Source organism: Crocuta crocuta, unplaced genomic scaffold (assembly GCF_008692635.1).
Source record: "Crocuta crocuta isolate KB4526 unplaced genomic scaffold, BGI_CrCroc_1.0 scaffold36, whole genome shotgun sequence".
In the NCBI taxonomy this organism is placed as follows: Eukaryota; Metazoa; Chordata; class Mammalia; order Carnivora; family Hyaenidae; genus Crocuta; species Crocuta crocuta.
The window spans coordinates 2,058,663-2,075,406 of record NW_027532203.1 but is presented as its reverse complement, the minus strand read 5'-3'; the positions used below and the strand labels follow the sequence as shown (position 1 = coordinate 2,075,406).

The following is a 16,744-nucleotide window of genomic DNA, read 5'->3' as shown; positions in this document are numbered from 1 at the left end:
ACACCAGTACAAATCATAAGGTTTAGACTTTCACTAGATACTGAGAAAAATAAGGAATTAAATCAACTACAAGCTAAGTTACATAGGAGATTTCATCTGGTAAGAAGGACAAACAACATATTTTCATCGATTTCCCTGGAGTAAGAAACTTTAGCTGCTAATTGCTAGTTAATGACCATGAAGTGCACTGAAAATATGTAAGAGCCGTATATAATGATTGAAACTTTATGACTGCTTCAAATACTATGATCATTTAACAACAGTTGAAAACTCTTTATGCTAATTGCTTCTCTTACTCATTTATATTACAGGGTGACCGCTTCTGTTTGAAAAGAAAAAAAAAAAACATTCTTTCAGCCCTCATCTTATCCCTAGTACAAGCCCTCTGGTTTTAGCTCAAATATTCTTTTTACTACTAAATTTTCTCTATTCCCTGAAGTGTGATGTGTAAATAATGGCAGTGGAGGGGCTCTTCCCTTTAGTCTCTTGTTTAAAAATTAAGGTCATCTAAATGTTGTCAAATGCTAAAGCCTTCAAAATCCCAATCCTGTATTTTTACTTCTAAATTTATGTGCCCTTGATTCTGACCAACTGCCACATTTCCTATCTTCTCACCTTCTGAAGGTACAAGTTCAATTCTCCTGCGTACAGGTTGGCAGCACATTTTGTGTGCATTCTCCAAAGACTGCCAGAGTAACCACAACAACAACAAAAAAAAAAAAAAGAGAGAGAGAGAACTTACGTTTATATCACCTTTTATGGATTGGAAAAATAAATGCTTGGCACGACATCAATAGTTTGTCTATATCTGTTGGTCCTCTGCTCGGGAATAATATGAAAATTCTGAATAGGTTGTCTCTTTTATCTTTTTTCATGTATGGAAGTCCAAATTAGTGGCTATGATTCATGCTGACCTTCTAACATCGCTTTGTACTCAGGGCCCCTCGGTGCTCCATTCTGTGGCTGACCTGAGCATCAGTCAATTTATTACTGAGAACAGAACATAGAAATGGAGAAAGGTGAAGGCTGTGCTAAAGGGATGCATATGGTTGACTGTTATTTCTGTTTAGAATCTAAACTAGTGTACTGAACTATACAATGATTTATAACAAGGTCTGGCTTATCTCAGCCTGGAATAAATTATTTGTTAACATTATATATGTTCCATGATCTCTGAATTATCATTGTTTCATTTAATCTATTCATTATTATCACAGAAATTTATCAAGGGCTAAATATTACTCATGTTTAAGCTTCTTTTCAAAGTAATTCAACATTAGAAATTGTTTTTTACAAATTTGTTTTTATACTTCCATAGTTCAATAATTTAGTATTTATAACTAATGCTTTAAACACTCTGTGGAAAATCAAATGGCAAAATAAATATGGATTTACTTATGCAAGGAAACTATAACTAGATGCCCAGGTACTGAGGACATATTAGATTATTACTCAGCATAATTCAACTCTTTGACTCCAATAGTGATGCATTTTGTTTGAAATGAGAAAAGTTGACACCGCATTGAGAGCTGAGCCATGGGAGCCAGAGATCTAAAGTCCCCCAAAATTATTACCATCAGAGCCCATGAAGAAAGAAGACCTCTGTCACTTCTATACAGTAAGAGACATTCTGCCATTTTTGTCCTTTCAGCTTTGGTAAAGAGGCAGCCCATAAGCTTTATGCACCCTGAGGCCCTCAACACAGTATTTCATTTGCTTGAAATGTGCTTCATGAACTTCTGTCCCTTGTTTGCCCACATCCGAGTTCTACTTAGCCTTCTCTGGTAAAATGCCATTCCCTCAGTATGGTCTCTCCTGACCCCAGGCCCCCATAAGCACCCCATCACTCTCTGATGGCAATCTGGTTCTCCTCTATCATGACATTTGTCATGACTCAGTCAATGGAAGTCCTACCTGCCAAGAAGAAGAATGAAGACAGAGAGAGTATTCAATTCTGATGCATAGTAGAAACTCAGTAGATGGTTTTCAGAGTATGTGAAGAATAAATTACATGTTAAAGAATTGGTCATTTAAAGTATACAAAAGCATTGCAGGTTTTAATCAGAGAGGTCGTGATATAACTTGAAAATACAAAGTTACAATAACTTAGTTTATGGCAAAGTAGCCCCAAATCAGAAAGAATGAACAAGTGAATGCTGAGGGCAAACTGGTTTGTCAAAAAGAGAACAATAAAATTTAACTCTTACTTTGGACTCCAGGTGGAATAGAAATCTAAATGTGACAAGTATGGTCATACAGGTAATATTACTTAAAGAAAGTCCTCGAGCTCTACATGGGACTGGCTAAACAAGATAAAAACAAAACAAAAACCTATAACATAAAGCTAAAAACTAATGATTTGATTATATCAAGATTAAAGAGTTCTGTTTAAAAGGATAGTATAGACAAGGTTAAAATATCAAAAGCTGCTTAGATGTCATGTGCACATGGAAAGTAAAGGAAATTCTGATATTTAGAATACAAAAAAGAAAAGTCCTGGAAATTGGCAAGAAAAGAGTCAAAACCTAAATTTATAAATGGCAAACTCTAAAAGATTCAAAAGAATATAAAAGTCATTGCAACTAATTTCAATCAACAAATGCTTCCTAAAACATGTAGATTTCAACCCATACCCTTCCAGTTGTAAAAAAAAAAAAAAAAGAAAAAAAACCCAACATGACAGATGGGCCAGATATTGCTGGAAATGCACGGAAGTAGAGGCCACAGCACTGCTGGTAACCATGGGAATGGTGTAGCCATTTTATAGAGCGAACCGGTAGTGCTTTGTGAAATCATTTTTCTGAACTCTCACTTTCTCTTGGTAGAATTAGGTATCCATAACTTTGCCCAGTGATTTTTCCAGTGCTTTTCATGAAAAAGGAGAAGCATATATGACTCCACCATTAATTAAAGCCCTAGTCATATGATGTCATTTAGCCAATGTCATGTCAGCGACTGGCTACAGGGAGAGGTTGAGAAAGGCTTGCATGGCTCACATGATCAGTAGAGAAAGGAAAGTGCCCCACGTGGCCACAGGACCTTCAGCCTGCTCACCTCTGTGAGAGACACAGCAAACACACCTCAACCCTACACATGGCCTAAACCCTGGCAGCTCACACAGGCTTCTCTCTTCATTCACCAATCTCTAGGCCAGGCACATTCTTTCCTTTTTTTTTTTTTAAATGTTTTATTTATTTCTAGGAGAGAGAGAGAGAGAGAGAGAGAGACAGCGTGAGCAGGGGAGGGTCAGAGAGAGAGGGAGTCACAGACTGAAACAGGCTCCAGGCTCCGAGCTGGCAGTCAGCACAGAGCCCGACGCGGGGCTCGAACCCACGAACCGCGAGATCATGACCTAAGCGAAAGTCGGACGCTTAACCGACTAAGCCACCCAGGCGCCCCGAGGCACATTCTTTCCTTGATAAGACCTGGGATACCATTACTTTTTCTCTATTATCGTAAATGATAATTCAGCTTTGTTCCTATTAATTTGCTATAATAGCTAATATTCCTATCTGCTTCCCTTTCCCCACACCCCAGCCCAGCCAATTCAACTTGAAATCTTCATAATTATTAAAAAAAAATCATTTTAGAAAGAGAGAGAGAACATGTAAGCAGGCAAGAGGGGTAGGGGGAGAGGGAAAGAGAAAGGGGGTGAAAAACTCAAGCCAGTGTGGAGCCAGATGTGGGGCTCAATCTCATGACCCTGCCATCATGACCTGAGCTGAAATCAAGAGTGGTCTCTGAACAACTGAGCCACCCAGGTGTCCCCACAATTATGTTTTAATGTAGATCTGATCATATTGTGCCAGTTTCCTGCTTAAAATCCTTCAAAGGGTTTTTATAGTTTCTGCAATGAAATAAAATTCACCTCCTTAATATATAGTGCCCCTTGGGTGGACAGCTCTGGCGATTTCTCCACCTCTTCCCCCACCGCTGCCCCCACATGTACCCTTGACTTCTGTGCTGGATGCTGTCTGCAGTTACTCAGAATTATCCCCACACTGGTAATTAGCCCTGCTCCTATAACTCAGGGGCTAGAAACTACATTTCTCAGACACGGCTGCCAGCAGTGTTCCAATATAGCAATTGTCAGCGTAAGGTGCTGGGGAAAGATTGGGACAGTGGAATAGAAACAGGAAGCACCAATGTTCTCCTGACATCAGCGAGCAGGTGGGTGCAACTCAACAGACACCAGGTAGAGATTTCACAGTAACTAAAACAGGCGGATTTCATGGTGATGATGACGTCTCTCGTACCTACTTCCATGCGGCCTCACCTGAAGTCACCAGTGTTGGGTTCTTGCAAGTATTGTGACAATTCTAATTTTCTAAAATCACTGAAAGTCTTCCTTGGCCTTTTGGAAACTCAGTCTAAAAGTTTTGTAATTATCTAATTTTTATATTAAATATATTACCTGAAATCTCTAGTGTGTTTTCTGTTTTTATAATTCTTGACACAAACAGTCTAGGAATGAATCCAGTGATCTCACTTCATACATTTCTGATCTTTATCTCCGATTATGTTTACCTAAGATCCCCTACCATGACTCCATTGCTTAATTGCAACTTATCTTTCAAAACTTAACCGGAAAGTCCCTTTCTTTGGGAGGCAGCTGAACAACTTCTTATAAATCTGATGAAGATGAGCCCATTTCAACCTGACTTTATATCTCCTTGTTCGGAATTCTGGTTGTTTCTTAGCTTGTGTCTACTTTGTTCTAAGCATCAGAAGAGCAGAGACTGCCAAATTCAATGAGTATGTAAGTGGTGCTTAAAGGATAGTTTAGAACAGATGAATAGTAGCACAAGGCATGAATCTTTCAGACTGTATAAGAGAAATAAGACTGAGTCAAAGTATTTGTCAAAGTGTTTGCATATAGCAAGTAATAATAAGGACTATTTTGCTGCTGTTATTACTTTTATATTATTATTATTATTATTATTATTATTATTATTATTACCTGTAGTTGGAGGATTCAGTATTCAAATTTGGGACCAAAGACATTTTTAGGTGAATTGCTAGATAGCTTTAGCTGTCACTGTATGCTATTTAAAATTCAGGAATCTGGGCATCTAGGTGGGTCAGTCAGTTAATTATCCAACTCTTGATTTTGGCTCAGGTCATAATTTCACGGTTCATGAGATCAAGCCCCCATGTTGAGCTCTGCACTGACAGACCAGAGCCTGCTTAGGATTCTCTCTCTCTCACCCTCTCCCTGCCTCTCCCCAGCTCATGCTCTTTCTCTCCCTCTCTCCCTCAAAATAAATCAATAAGCTTAAAAATATTTATAAAGTAAAATTCAGGAATCAGGGACAATTAAACATATTCTTTGTAATGAAAACAGAGTATCTGAACTAATTATTTGTCAGATTTGAAATGTAGATTTGGATGGTGATGGGTACATGTGCATACAAATACACGTTTTCTGCAATAAAGACTATTGGACAAATTAATAATGACTTGATATTAGGCTTTATTCAACTAATCAGTATGAGGCCTGGAATGAAAAAAACCTTACAGAGCATGTATTAAAATTTTTGGAAAAAGAAACCAATCTAGACCCACCTAATGAGATTTCAGGAAAACAGAACATAGTCTCATAGTCTTCCATTTTCCACCAATACACAAATACATATCTGTTTCTCTTATGCTTATTATATTCCAATATGGTGTATTATATTATAGCGTCCAGATTAATATATATTTATATTCCTTATAGATTAATATATGTTATATATCTGTAAATATTATAATTATGTGGATAACATCCAGATTTTAAGTTGGGATAAGGTGAAATTTAAACATTTTTTATAGATATCACACTTACTTTTGTAAGAAAATGACATTGCCTTCAGTCAACTTTGTGAAATATAGACTATAAGTATTTTTTTCAAGCACAATAGTATGTTTCTTTGAGGCTCATTGTATTAAAAGATACAGCACGCCTTTTCAAAAATCATGCACGATTTTCAAAATACTGTATGATTTTTTTTTTCTTTTTGTGGCTGGTAGGAAATCATTTCTGAAGCATTTAATTTAAATGTCTTTGCTAAGTAAAACTTCCATATATTTTAGAGTAACAATTCAAACTATGTAGAGACAAGGTGTTTATAAATAGCCACGTTCTTACATTTATCATCCTTTTCTATCCCTGTGTGTTAAAATTAGCTTAAAAAGGCACGTTTGTAGTGGTTTTTGTGAAGATGCTGGGCTGTAGATGTAGGCGTGCGTGTTGTGTTAGTCTCGAAGCTACCTGAACTTTTCGTCCATCATGCTATGTGGTTAGGAGAATCATATTCTACAGGACTTGTCTGTGATATGCTAGCTCTGAGGGAGCGCCGTCTATGATTCTCTAGAACAGATTTGCAACAATGATGATAATATTGTTCATGTATTCAGTGGCTATTATGGTTCACATATGTTATGTAAGTGAATCTTCACAACAAAATTATTAAGAAGGTGTTATTATCCTCATTTAGTAGATGAGTTAACTAGTTTCTAGAGGGTGTTTAATTGTTGGCTATCATAGCTGAGAGCTGGGAGCTGCGCTATGGACCCAGTCTGTCTGACACTGGGATTTGACTGTGATGGATAAGCACTAACTACAGAATGATGTTTTCAGTGCTTGATAACTGGGTACAGGCTGGCTCCAACCAGCTCAGGAGAGCAGATTCTGCGCGGTCATGCGGCTAGCACGAAATCGGCCCTGGCAAGAGCATTTTATCATGGAAATAACTAAATGGTGCAAATCGGCGCTTTTATACTCCAGCCAGCCAGTTTTCGTGCACGCCACTCGCAATGGATATCCTGTTACTACGCCCTTAAGTGGCCCAAAATATGAATTCATTCTTTTTGTTGTTTTGAAAACATTCACAAAATTTGCTTTTTAAAAAAAAAAAAAAAAAANNNGAAAGAGGGAGACACAGAATCTGAAGCAGGCTTCAGGCTCCGAGCTGTCAGTACAGAGCTCAATGTGGGGCTCGAACACATGAACCACAAGATCGTGACCTGAGCTGAAGTCGGATGCCCAATCAACTAAGCCACCCAGGCAACCCACAAAAATTCACTTTTACCTCTAACTATTGGCTCTTTACTAAATCTAAAGCAAATGAGTTTTTTTAAAGGTCACACACATTAAGTGTTCATAATTTTAGAGTGTTTAAATATATGTTTACTGAGGATTCTAAATCAGCATTCTTCTATCAATTTTGGCTTCCCTATTATTATTAGCAGGTATATTACTCTCCCTGTGGATAGCTGGATGGATGGATAGCTAGGTAGCATAAACTGGAAATTTCAGGAACTCCTCCTAAAAGTGCACTGTAACTTAAATCTTGAGGTATTTATTAAAATGTTCTACTTGTGCTTTTTAAATGATAATTACCATTGGTTAAATTAATTATTAAAACTTTATTGTCATTGGTTTTTGCTGATTATGAAATGTATAATCACTCATGTTTTCATGAACAGTACACTGGGCTTGTACTTTAACAATTAGATTTTAGTGCCTATGTGAATTACAGCTCAAATATGAAACTTTTCCTATTTCTAAGATCATTGTAAACCAATCTTCCTATCCCAAATACAACGTGTAAAACATTATGACTGTTTCTTACTCTACTAGACAATGAAAAAGAGTCAATGAAAAGATCTGTGTTCTTGAAGGTCTTTTTATTTTGCCTCCTTTGAGAGAGTGAGTTAAAAAATAGCCTCAGGCATATGTGAGAGAGGATCATTGTAACATCTTGATGGTTCAGTGTTTAAAAGATAATGACAGAGAAAGGAATATATCTGGAATTAGGGAGATAAGGAAAATCTCAAAGGAGTTACTCAGTTTTAGTCATTTGGACTAACATAAAAACACTGCCTAGTTTAGATATTTTTACCAAAAATATATATATTTATGAAGTTTAGGGGTGGATAAATGTCTGTTCCCTCAAGTGTGTGGGAGGAAACTGAGCTGGATAACTTGCAGGTATAAAAGAATGCTGGTCTAACCTAGAAAGAAAAGCCAAGTGAAGCAAGATGTTAAGGGCGATTACAGACAAGGTATTGAATTGTGGTAGATTTTTCAACATAAATTTTTCTTATTTTTTTTTCTTTGGAGACACTGTTTTTATTACAGGCAATTATCTTATTCATGGTGATATCTTCAGAGAAATTTTGTTACCCTGAAGTGTCCTTACTTACAGTGTATGGAAGGCTGAACAATGAATGGTCTCTCAAAGATGCCCATGTTCAAATCCCCAACACCTATAAATGTGTTAGGTTATGTGACAATCAAGGCAGTTGAGAGAATTGAAGTGACTAGATGACCTTAAAATAGGAAGATTATTCTAGTTATAATGATGTGTCCAATATAATCACAAGGGTCCTTCAATGTGGAAGAAGGAGACAGTGTCAGAGTGATGTGCTCTAAGACAGATTCACGTCACTGGCCTCTGCCAGCTTTGAAGTCCATGAGCAAAGGAATGTGGGTTTCCACTGAAGCCTGGAAAAGAATTGGATTTTCACCTAGAGTTTCTAGAAAGCCATGCTAACAATTTGATCTTTGCCCAGTGGAATACATTTTGAATTTCTAATCTCTAGAATTATAAGAAAATAATTTAGTATTGTTTTAAGTCCCTAAATTCGTAGTCATTTGCTAAAGTAATAATAGGATATTAATATGGGCAGGATGCTAAAATGAGAAAACATTCTGAAATGCTAGTCTTTCATAAGTTAATTTGTAGGGATAGCTTCTTCAAAGAGAAAAAATTGCAGGGACTCAATGACTGTTAGAACACAGGGTTGAGGAGGTAAGCAAGGCCGAACTGATGGTAAGATACTTGGTAAGAAGGTCTTCAGATTCTCTCTGAGTGGGAGTCAGTTCCAGAGAGAGAGGCACACCTTCCCATGTTAGCACATAAGCCTATGGTCTAGCACGCGTGGTCCAACATGAACAACATATGGACTCAGGGCACTTGGTCTGGCTTTACAGAAATAATCTCCATGCTCACAACTAGACCACCTTTACGAACTGGGTCTATGTCAGCCCTACGTTTAATATAGTTAACTAATCAGGAAAAGATTTTGTGTTCTGTGGCAGAGAGAAATGAATATCTGTTATTTATATATGCCTGGTTTCTTGAATTTAATGACCGAAAAGCAGCTACTCTGGGTTGAATAATTCTTGTCAGCTTGTTAGTTTTGTCAGCCTCCTGATAAATGAAACAGAGCAAATGCAGTAAGTTTTCTCTGAAATCTTGTGTCTCTGATGGATTTGATGGATTTACAATTTTTGTGGTAAATCATAAATGACCAAGCAATTAAAGCTATTCTGAAAAGATTCAAAACATTATAGGACTGGTTGAATTTCCTCAATTCATTCTAATTATTTAATTATTTGTAAATTCAGTGCACACATACCAAAAAAGAAAGTCAATAGTAAGTTATGGGACACCCCTCCAGTATCTTTGTTCAGTAAACAGAAGGACCCCTAAAGATATCTGTGTCCTAATCTCTGGAACCTCTTAATACATCACCTTAAACGACAAAAACAATTCTGTATATGTAATTATGCTTACATACTCCTGATATTGAGATTATTATGGATAATCATAGAAGTCCTAAAAATAAAATGCAGAGAAGGAAAGGGAGGAAGGGAAAGAGAAAGAGAGAGAGAGAGAATTTTCTCTGACTCAAGTCAGAGAGATGGGGCAAATGGCAAAATCAGAGAGACTTGAAGCATGAGAGGGTCTCGTCCCCCACTCCTGGATGGAGCTGCTCCAGAGTGAGTGGGGACAGTGTCTAGGAGCAAAGACAAGCAAGTGTTATGGACGTCAGCAACCACAGGATCCCCCCTAGAGCCTGAACTTGTTAGCAGATTCTATCCCACCGACTCCAGGGAGGGTCCCAATCCCGCCAACTCCTTGATTTCAGACTTGGGAGATGCTAAACAGAGGACACACACAAGCTGTGAGGTAATATATTTGTGTTGTGTTCAAGCCCTGACCTTGTGGGAAGTTGTTACAACAGTGAAAGACCACAAATCACCTTGCTTAAGGATGCAGGCATTGCACGGGGTCCCCAGGAAAGATCAGATGCCCCGGCTGGGGAAAGGCTGAGAGTCACAAAGAGCAGAAGATGACTAGTGCACTGATTTTCCTCTCAGCTGGAGCGTTGTCTCTGGATTCTCGGCACCATTACAGTAACTACAAAGCTAAAAGTAAAATCAACTCAAAATCTGCACTTCTGTGTGGACTAGTGACCTGTGTTTTGGATTCATCTATCACACTCCTAAGCCAACTACTTCCATCTGAACCTGGGCTGTGGCGTGCCACTTTGATATTCACAATATTCTGTTGCCACGAAATGTGTTAGAGATGATGTTGCAAAATCACTCTTTTGTACACTGCCAGCTCCCGACAATTGACGTTCCAACTCAGACCTCACACCTGAATTGCTCCCTTTGCAGGACTTCTCCTGAGCTTTTAAATGATTTGGTTTTCATTTGAATAAGCACTTGAAGAAATTGTTGTGCCATTTGATTATAATGTTTCTTGTCAGATATCTGTAAGAGACTTATTCAGTTGAAAAATTGCATTACTTGTTTTTAAAAGGATATGTTATATCTAAAACATGTATAGGAGTATCACTAGCTTGCTAAATTCTGTGAAGAACACTCTATCACTTGCTTTTTAGCCTTTCATAATTTCCTCTAAATTTTCCATGTTTCTTCACATATATTCGTCACGTTTCTTCCTCTGCCATGTTTCTGTTACTGTGCTCATGTAAATTAAACAGTTGCTTGTCCTTGGTATTAAATGGCACCCTGTCCTAAGAATTTAAAGACCTCTGAGTAGCGTATCAGAAAGGTTAACGGCAAATGAAATGATGCATTTCAGTGATACTGTGGACTTCATTAAAATTTAGTATTTGATATTAGTCTTTCCTAAGATTACGAGTTCCATTGAATCATCTGATTCTGCCCTTGGAGTTTCACTAATAATTCAAAAACTTTGTTTCAAACATCTCTTGTCAGCATCTTTAAGCATCATGCTAATGACCCAGTACCACCCAAATATCAAAGATGGGAACCGCTGATAGAGGCAGGGCTTATCTGTTAGGATGAATTGGTCTCCTTTCAACATGACTTCCTGCATGGATGCCGTCACCATTTATATACAAGAAGCCTGTATTCTGACTGTGAGTGCTCTAATAAAAGAACTTCAAGTAGGTATATGATATGGTGTTTGCATCATAGTCTATAAATAATGTATTAGTTAGCAAAAATTTGAAATATAGAAAATGAAAACTGAAAAATAAGAGATGTGGATTGTCTCTTTGCCCAGAGGTAACTACCACCATCATTTTGGAATAGTTGTCTCTAGTAATGACGCATAACTAAAATTATGCTCTGTATAAAGATTTTCAACCTGTTTTTGCCTAACATAATGAGTGGTTTCTATTTTTATTAGTTAACACTAAAATTGGAATGCAAATCGACGATCATATGGATGTAGCACAATTTGCTTAATCATTTATTCATTACTCAATTCAGTTATCAGAGCTGTGGTATTGTAAATAACACTGAAACACAGGATGTTTGGGGTGCCTGGGTAGCTCAACTGGTTAAGCAACCAACTCTTGCTTTCAGCTCTGGTCATGAACTCACAGTTGTGGAACCAAGCCCCATGTCAGGCTCTATGCGGAGTGTGAAGCTTGCTTGGTATTCTCTCCCCCTCTCTCTGCCCCTTCCCTGCTCATGATCGCTCTCTCTCTCTCTCACTCTTTCCCTCAAAATTAATATATAAACATTAAAAAAATACATGATGTTTGCTTAAATTTTCTTCTACCATTGACAGACTGCTAGACATCTATGAAGACTTTGAGAGCTCATGACACATACAATCAACTGCTTCCCAACTCCAGGAGACAATGTCACATGGCTGCCTCTCCATCCTTTAATATTACCTGTCAATTCTTCTAATTATATAGATGAAGAATAGTATTTCATTATTTTAATTTGCACTGCTTTGATTTCTAGTAAGACCATATGTTTCCAATCTGATTCATTATCTTGAAAAGAGTTGATCATATCTGTCTTGTTTACCTGACAGATTTATTTAAATGATTAAGTCGATCTTCCTTATCATCAGCCTTCATGATATTGTGTGCCTCTCCAGTGCAATAATATTTGCCCTGATATATATGCGGTTCTTCACTTCCTGTCTCTCCTTCACACTAAACTACACTGCTGCACACTTTGAAGCATGGACCATGAGAGCTTTTGCTCCTCTCCAAGTGGCTCTATGTGTTATGGGTTCTCAAAGCAGGATGAGCTGGGAACCTTACAGGGGCTTAATGACCCTTTAATAAAAATGAAGTGTGTGGGGGGGTGCCTGGGTGGCTCAGTCAGTTAAGCATCCAACTTTGGCTCAGGTCATGATCTCACGGTTGATGGGTTCAAGCCCCGTGTTGGGCTCTGTGCTAACAACTAGCTCAGAGCCTGGAGCCTGCTTCAGATTCTGTGTCTCCCTCTCTCTATGACCCTCCCCTGCTCACACTGTCTCTATCTCTCAGAAATAAAAATAAATAAATAAAAATAAAAATTAAGTGGAAGAAGTAAAGCAACAATGAGACCAGGGATGTCCTTATAGGCAAAGGAAGGACCATGGATTTTGTCAAAGTAAACCAGTGAATGATGTTAAGCAAGCATCAGCTTGCATCTTTCTTTCAACAACCTCAAGACCAAATGTAACAAATACAGTAGTATTTCAAGAACATGGGTCTTCATCATCAAAATAAATCACAGATATTTCAAAGAATACAGGACAATGTGCAGCAACAGTAGGCAAATCACCCTTACACGTGGTATTAAAAGTACAAGAGGCTCACAGAGGCAGAAAAAAAAAGCATCTGACAAAGTAAAAAAATCCATTCTTGATGAAAGCCCTCAACAAAGCAGGTCTTGAGGCAATATGCCTCAGCATAATAAAGGGCATATATGAAAAAAAAAAAAAACCCTCAAGAAATATCGTTTTCAGTGGGGAGAACTGACAGCTTTCCTCCTAAGGTCAGGATCAAAACAAGATGTCCACTCTCACCACTTCTATTCAACATAGAACTGGAAGTCCTAGCCATAGCAATCAGATGAATGAAGTAAAAGGCACACTAATTGGTTAGGAAGAAGTAAAACTTCAACTATTTGCACATGACATGATACTATATAGATAAAACCCGAAAGACTCAACCAAAAAACTGCTAGAACTGATCAATGAATTCAGTGAAGTAACAGGGTACAAAACCAATGTTCAGAAATCCATTGCATTCCTACACACTAATAATGAAGCAGCAGAAAGAGAAATTAAGAAAACAATACAGGGGTTCCTGGGTGGCTAAGTGTCCAACTTCGGCTCAGGTCATGGTCTCACGGTTCATGAGTTCAAACCCCATGTCGGGCTCTGTGCTGACAGCTCAGAACCTGGAGCCTGCTAGGGATCCTGTGTCTCCCTCTCTTTCTTCCCTTCCCCTGCCCATGCTCTGTCTCTCTCTCACAAATATATAAACATTAATTTTAAAAAAAATAAACAACCCAATTTACAATTATTCCAAAAATAATGAAATATGTAGTAATAAACTTAACCAAAGAGATTAAAAACCTGTACTCTGAACACTATAAAGCATTGATAAAAGGAAATGAAGATGATGTAAAGAAATGGAAAGACATTCTGTGCTCCATTCCATGGTTTTGAATAACAAATATTTTTAAATGTCTCTACTACCCAAAGCAGCCTACAGATTTAATGCAATCCTCTTCAAAATATCAATAGCATTTTTCACATAACTAAAACAAACAATCTGAAACCCACAAAAGACCCAAAATATTAACAGTAATCTTCAAAAAGATAAACAAAGCTGGAGGTACCACAATTTCAGATATCAAGATATACTACATAGCGGGAGTAACCAAAACAGCATGGTATTGGCACAGAAATAGACACATAGATAAATGGAACAGAATAGAAAGTACAGAAATAATTCTGCAGTTATATGGTCAATTCATCTTTGACAAAGGAGGAATGAGTATACAGTGGGAAAAAGACAGTCTCTTCAACAAATTGTGTGGGGAAAATTGGAATGCAACATGCAAAAGAATGAAACCAGACCCTTTTCTTTCATCAAACACAAAATATCAACTCAAAACGGATTAAAGACCGAAATGTGAGACTTGAAATCATAAAAATCCTGGAAGAGAGCACAGACAGTAATTTCTCTCTTATCAGCTGTAGCAATATTTTTCTAGATATGTCTCCTGAAGCAAGTGAAACAAACGTGACAATAAATGAATAGGACTACATCAAAATTAAAGGCTTCTGCACATAAAAGAAAACAATCAACAAAACTAAAAGGCAACTTACTGAATGGGATAAGATATTTGCAGATGACAGGTCCAATCTAGATAGATAGATCTATATCACATAATGGAATATTATTGAGCCAGAACAATAGAATGCAATCTAGCCATTTGCAACAACATGGATGAATCTAACAGGTATAATGCTAAGTGAAATAAGTCAGTCAGAGAAAGACAAAAAGCAAATGATTTCAGTCATATGTGGAATTTAAGAAACAAAACAAATGAACAAAATAAAAAAAAAGACAGAAACCAAAACAGAGACTCTTAATTATGGAGAACAAACTGATGGTTACCAGAGGGGAGATATGTGGGGGATGAGTAAAATAGGTGAATGGGGTTAAGAATACACCTGTCACAATGAATACTGAATAATGTATAGAATTGGTGAATCACTCTATTGTACACCTGAAAGTAACATGCTTATTCTTAGTCTCACTCTCCAAAGAGCTTTGGACAATCAAGGTCACAAGGACCCCTCTGTTCACGAGGCCCCTACACTCAGTGCCGACCTACTTCAGATCCCATTGCTTTCCATTTACCAGCTTTGACATTTCAAGTTCTTTTTTTCCCCCACTGACTATATATTAATGATTCTTTGGAAAGATAAGCAAAAAATGATTACTTTTTATTAGAAGTAATGGTGAATTTAATATAAAAATTGTTTTATATTTGTTTTGTGCAATAACTTGCATCTATTGAAATTTATTTGATAGCTACAATGACTGTATTTTCAGCATAAAATTGGTATATGCAGCTAACACAGAACAGTAAAGCTGGAAGGAAAATGGACATCATCAGGGTTGCATGGTCTTCATATTTATATTTATACCTGCATCTCAACTAAAGTAGCACAAGTTTGACTTCCAGAATGTGAATATAAACATTGTGTAATTATGATCTCTCTCTATACCAAAGTATAATTTTCATATCCAAAATGTATTTTATTTTTTCTGCCTATTGACTTCTTAAATCTAAGTATTTTTATTTATCCCTTACTTCTTTTTGTTTTTTAATGTTTATTTTCGTGAGAGAGATGGAACACGAGCGGGGGAGGGGCCGAGACAGAGAGGGAGACACAGAATCTGAAACAGGCTCCAGGCTCTGAGCTGTCAGCACAGGGCCCCACACAGGTCTTGAACTTGGGAACAGTGAGATCATGACCTGAGCCACCCAGGTGCACCTATCCCTTACCTCTTTCTAAAACCTATTTGAACTCATTTCTTACAAGAAGCTAAAACTTAAAAAAAAATATACAACAAAGACATGAAAAATGCAAATAAGCTACCGAAAGATATTATTTTTAGACTGAGTTTAAAATTTGATTGCAATATCCTTTAGATTCTAGGCAGTAAGGAAAACATGATGATTTATATTATGAATTATTTTTTTCTTACAAATTAAATTGGGAAAGAAAGAAAATGAAATAGACTTTTTTTATTTTTCATTATTTTCCTAAACATGAAAATTCAGCCCTCTGGAAAGGCACGATTTTCACTCAGTCTACACCAACTTCATTTACTGTGCGTATTTGTGTGAGAACTGTATATTGATTTTGTGAGCGATCTTACTCTTTCTTCATTACATGTGCCCGAGCCAGGAAACGCAGTGACGGTGATGATGAAACAGAGACAGTATAGTTAGTAAGAGTGTAATTTATAATACTTGTTTGCCCCCCCAAAAATCATAATAAATATTATATCTTAATTTAGAGTAATTCTTATAGGGCTCTCATTTAAAATTGCGGACCATGCTGCAGAGTGCTTTGGGAATAAAAAAGAAAACGAAGCTCTGGATTTCTCATTTGAAAGGCATCTACTGAAGGCCCAGCTCGTCTGGGGTCCTCTCCTTTCCTTCTCTAGGGAAACGAGCAGCCAGCGGTCATTACCTAAAAAGTACAAGTTGCCTTTTCACCCTCAGGACAGGAACTGGGAAGAGCTTTTAATCGCATGATTAAAAATCATGAGGCTTCACCTGCCAAGAGATCATGTGTTTGAAAACAGAACGGCGTCTGATGGTGATCATGACACTGGTACAGGACGCAGGTAGAGCTCTGGTTCCTCGCCTCAGAAAAGCCTGGTGGAGCACCTGGTGTGCAGTCCACAGTCTCCTCTGTCATCACCGATAACAGGAAACACATCTTCGACTCTACAGAACTCATGTGGAAATACCACGAAGGAAAACATTCAACCGATCAAGAATTCTAATTATTTGAAGACTACTTTTCGAAGTACGTTATAAGCAAAGGCAACGTAGTTCACAAGCGAAGGACAGAGTCCCTGCTGCCCAGCAGGAGCCTGGGTTCGAATCCCTCCATCGCTGTCTCGTTGTGAGGACACCTGGACT

At 37.6% G+C, this 16,744-nt stretch overlaps 1 long non-coding RNA gene across 1 annotated transcript in view; it reads right to left on the bottom strand.

Annotated features, from left to right (window-relative positions):
• Positions 1-738: 738 nt before the first annotated feature.
• The window catches only part of LOC144242692 (uncharacterized), a 283,166-nt gene continuing 267,160 nt past the window's right edge, over positions 739-16,744 (bottom strand). The window contains exon 5 of the long non-coding RNA XR_013338425.1: positions 739-990. This is a non-coding gene — a long non-coding RNA (uncharacterized LOC144242692). The remainder of the gene's footprint in view (positions 991-16,744) is intronic.